This window comes from Lithobates pipiens, unplaced genomic scaffold (genome assembly GCF_037356315.1).
Source record: "Lithobates pipiens isolate NorthernLeopardFrog02 unplaced genomic scaffold, aLitPip1_a1.2 Scaffold_101, whole genome shotgun sequence".
Taxonomy (NCBI): domain Eukaryota; kingdom Metazoa; phylum Chordata; class Amphibia; order Anura; family Ranidae; genus Lithobates; species Lithobates pipiens.
The window spans coordinates 714,930-719,627 of NW_027507688.1; the positions used below are offsets into that span (position 1 = coordinate 714,930).

Consider the following 4,698-nt stretch of genomic DNA (forward strand, 5'->3'; position numbering starts at 1 on the left):
CAGTAACTTGCATATTAGCTTTTAAAATTAGCACTTTAGATTGTGAACGTTGGAGTCCCATAGACTTTAATAGGGTTCTAAAGTTCACACGAAGTTTAGGTCTGTTCACAGGTTCTGGTGCGAACCGAACAGGGGGGTGTTCGGCTCATCCCTATTCACAAGCTCCCCCCTGTGTAGTTCTGGGCGGATCCCTCACTTTTCTCATGACCATCCTCACCCCATGAAGGTGAAATCTTCCATGGAGCTCCAGATTGAGGGCGATTGATGGTTATTTTGTATTTCTTCCATTCGTGAATAATCTCTCCAACAGTTGTCTTCTTCTCCTCACCAAGCTTCTTGCTGATGGTCTTGTAGCCCATTCCAGCCTTGTGCAGGTCTCCAATCTTCTCCCCGACGTCCTCTGACAGCTCTTTGGTCTTCCCCATGATGGTGAGGATTGGAGGGAAGGGATTCTGTGGACAGGCGTCTTCTATACACATAACAAGTGGTCGTTAGGAGAACCTTCTTACATTGACAGGACTAATCTGTGTACCACATGAGCACCTAGTGGAGCCAGTCTGTGGGGGGAGGGTTATTGTTGGTTGGTAGGTGTTTTTTCCCCCACTGTATATAGTACATAGCCGGCCTTTCTTCAGCAAAGTTGTGAAGAAGAGCCTAGAAAATACCTGAAAGGTAGCCGAGTGCTCCACCTACTGGCTGACACTGAGAATACAGAACAATCACACCTACCTGCAAGAAATCTATTCTAAGGTGTGTAATAAAATCCATACAAACCCACGACATTCAATTCATTCCTTTACATTTTATCCCATCGCTAATCTGCACTCCACATATAATTCCAGTCTCTGGGGAGAATCTTGGCGATTATGTTGGCCGGGAATCGAACCCGGGTCGTCTGCTTGGAAAGCAGCTGTGCTCACCACTGCACCACCAACACAAAAAGTTGCATGTTTTTGTTGTGTGGGGGGAAACCGGAGTACCCGGGGAAAACCCACGCAAGCACAGGGAGAACATGCAAACTCCATGCAGATGGTGTCCTGGTCAGGTCTTGAACCGAGGACCCCAGTGCTGCAAGGCTCACCGCTAAGCCTCTGTGCTGCCCCATGTTAATGTGGAACTTCACCTAAAAAGGGAAGTTCCCCTCCTCCTCCTCCCTCGCTCCTCCTCCGCATCTTCAACCTGAACCCTGAAGGGGCGGGGACAGGACACCTCACCTGGGAATGGAAGGCTTGCTCCTAATAGATGGTGGAGACAGTCCACTGACAATACTGCTTTATATTTGTTGTGTCTTCCCCTTCACACAGCACAACTTCAACAACATTCGAAAAATTTCTACTCACCTGTAAAGGGGGAACTCCATGCAAACAAAATGACCTCCAAAATCTATACCAGACCCCCATCCGTGCACCCAGCCTGGCAGGCCAGGAAAGAGTGGGTGAGCATGCACCTCCCCCAACAGGGGCGGGCTGGGCCGGGGGGCAGGGCACCCCCCCCACCAGCGGACTTATCTAACACCCTCCCCCACCAGCGGACTTATCTAACTCCCTCCCCCCCACCAGCCTACTTATCTAACACCCTACTCCCCAGTGGACTTATCTAACACCCTCCCCCCCACCAGCGGGCTTATCTAACACCCTCCCCCCCACCAGCGAACTTATCTAACTCCCTCCCCCCTCCAGCGGGCTTATCTAACACCCTCCCCCCACCAGCTGGCTTATCTAACACCCTCCCCCCCACCAGCGGACTTATCTAACACCCTCCCCCCACCAGCCTACTTATCTAACACCCTCCCCCCCACCAGCGGACTTATCTAACACCCTCCCCCCACCAGCCTACTTATCTAACACCCTCCCCCCCACCAGCGGACTTATCTAACACCCTCCTCCCCACCAGCGGACTTATCTAACACCCTCCCCCCCACCAGCGGACTTATCTAACACCCTCCCCCCCACCAGCGGACTGATCTAACACCCTCCCCCCCACCAGCGGACTTATCTAACACCCTCCCCCCCACCAGCAGACTTATCTAACACCCTCCCCCCCACCAGTGCACTTTCCCAACCAATCACCCCCTCCGGCACGCACGGCCAGCAGCACAGACACACAGCCACCTCCTAGACCCCCCGGTCAGTGGTGCGGACTGATCTGGGAGGACACCCGCCCGCTGCATGCCTGCCACTTACCCCATCTTAGTGGTGGGTCAGGCAGCAGGTGAATTGCAGCACGATACATATAGGGGGTGGAGAGGAGAGAGGGGGCGGCGCCCTGGTGCCCCTAATGGGCCTGCATTGCATTTTAGTTCTTCTGCTTTGAATGGAGCCCTCAGTGAGCTGATTTGGTGGTTCAATGGACCACTTGACTGGACTAGCTCTGTGGAAAGAGAAAAAGAAGAGATATTACAGAATGTTACACACGACTATGGCCTTCCATCTACATTAAAGACGTCCCTCAGTTTTCTAGTACTGATCAGTTTATGCCAATTCCCCAAATGTCCATTTATATAAGGTGGTCTTCTCCACAGAAGCAGCTGGCCAGATACTTGGCGGAGGTTTTGGTGTTGGGTAGAGGAACCCTCTCTATATGTTTAGCTAGTGCCATGAGCCAAGTCATCTTAGGTACTGGAGGAGAACAAATGCCATAGAGGAGAACATTACTTTACTGGGATCCCTGAGGGAAGTTAGAGGAACACTTAATGGGATGTCCCAACTGGGCTGACCAACCACTGCCAAGCAAGCCGGAAAACCTTTCCTAATCACTATTCTTCCCCCTGGACAAAGCACCCCCCTCCCCCACCTTCCTCATAACACTAGGAAAGGAACATTCATCAAAGATCTGCAACTTTGGAAAATTCCATATGAACTGAGATTTGGTCCCCTCTAAAATGTCCTCCAGATACCAAAAGGTTTTGTTCTCCCTCCTCTAATCCACAACTGCCCCCGTGTATGGGAGATCGTACTTCATAGACAGGGGACTTTATCCTAGATAACTATGTAACTACAGGAAAGGATACTTACTATTATGGTCCAGCCATATTCCCGATAATCGGGATGGATCTCAGAAAGCTTATGAATAGTCCAGCATTGTGAGTCTGTTGTGTGGTTGTGTCAGGCCGGGATGAAGTTGGGTATGCATCCTCAGTGACCATAGCTTCTTCTTCACTCCTGTAAGAGAAATTGGAAGGTAAATCATTTGTTATTTTTTACTAAAGTTATGAGATGTTGTAAAATGTCATTAGAAGGACTGGGAGAGATCATTTGTCAGCCTGGACTGATGTGCCGGGCCAAGAAGGAAGCAAGCATGGCCGCTGCCTTGGTGGTGTATTGGAGTCTTGCCTCCCCCTTTCCTCTGCCACCTTCTGGCCAGAAAATAAGGAACCCTCCATGGACATGGCTGAATATTGCCCATGCGGGGGTCTAGTCTGTGTTTCCAGGGAAAGAGATAGCTCCTCATACGGCTAGAAGGAACATGACAATGTAGCCATTTTATCCTTAAATGAGGCTTCTTGGCCGTATACAACTTAACTAAAAAACATGTACAATGAATCCCCAGGACATAATAACAGTGTACTCGGCACTCCTAACTCCACACCCAAATATACACCTAGGGGAATACATTAGTATCTGGATCTTCAGCATAATCTGCAATGCCATTAATGGCTGGATGGAAGGACATTATATGGTCCTACTGCATAGGTGGCAGACCTGGCTCTCTTGTTATTTCTTCATAAAGTGAGCTGCTGGTAGTTACATATTTCACCACTAATCATCATTATCTAACCGAGAGGCTCTTCTCACTTTTCCCCACCAGACGTTTTCTCTTCCAGTGACTGGAATTCGTATCATGGGCTCATGGGACTTGTCATCTCCAGTCATTAGTGATTGGCCTCGTCCAATAATCCAGAACATCAAATGATCATCTGGATCCCAAATCAGTTTAGAGAAATCGGGAAACCAACTGAATGATAATTGCAGTTTGGTTACCATGGACACCAACACTTTACATAATTCATTTACCATTAGGGGAATCTTAGATGAGCTTTGTGCAAAGAATACAATATAACCTTTCCATTAAGAGTAGCAAAAATCCCTCCCATGACCCTGTTTTTCCAATTTTACTATCACTACAGATTATCCTCCAGATCTAAAGATCAGTGCACCATCATTGGTGATGTCACATTGTACAAAGGAAATTCCAATGAAGAAACTTACGTGTTGATTGGAGATCTGCTGCTTGTATGGAATTCCCCATCATCGAGGTGTATCATTATGTCGATGGGTTCTGATGGTGGGACAGCGGGGATCTCACTCTCAATCCAAAACTAAAGAGAAAAAAAAGTCATATTCGTTATCATAGAAGCTCCAGGATGACATAAAACAGATCTATCATATAACATCCTTCAGTTCAAAGCAGGTGAAGCAATAGATGATTTCTGATTGGTTGGTAGAAGTTTCTGCATTTCTCCCATTGCTTGACTGATTAAGCTGAAGAGGAAATAGTTTGATCCAGGGAATTGCGACAACTGCCTGTGTGAGGTCACCGAGGAATCCGTCTGTCTTTATGAGACAAAACTGCCCCCCGATCCCTGACCGCAGTTTTTTTTTTGCCTTGCTCTGGAACAAACTGTTACTGTTTTTGGTCCACTTGCCAACCAGCCGCCGTCATTATACTGCGGCAGGTCGGCACAATCCCGCGAGCCGT

General features: G+C 48.5%; 1 non-coding gene across 1 annotated transcript; it reads right to left on the reverse strand.

Moving 5' to 3' along the window:
- Positions 1 to 865: 865 nt before the first annotated feature.
- On the reverse strand, positions 866 to 937 carry TRNAG-UCC (transfer RNA glycine (anticodon UCC)). Its single transcript has one exon. It is a non-coding gene; the product is annotated as a tRNA-Gly (tRNA).
- Between the last annotated feature and the right edge of the window lie 3,761 nt (positions 938 to 4,698).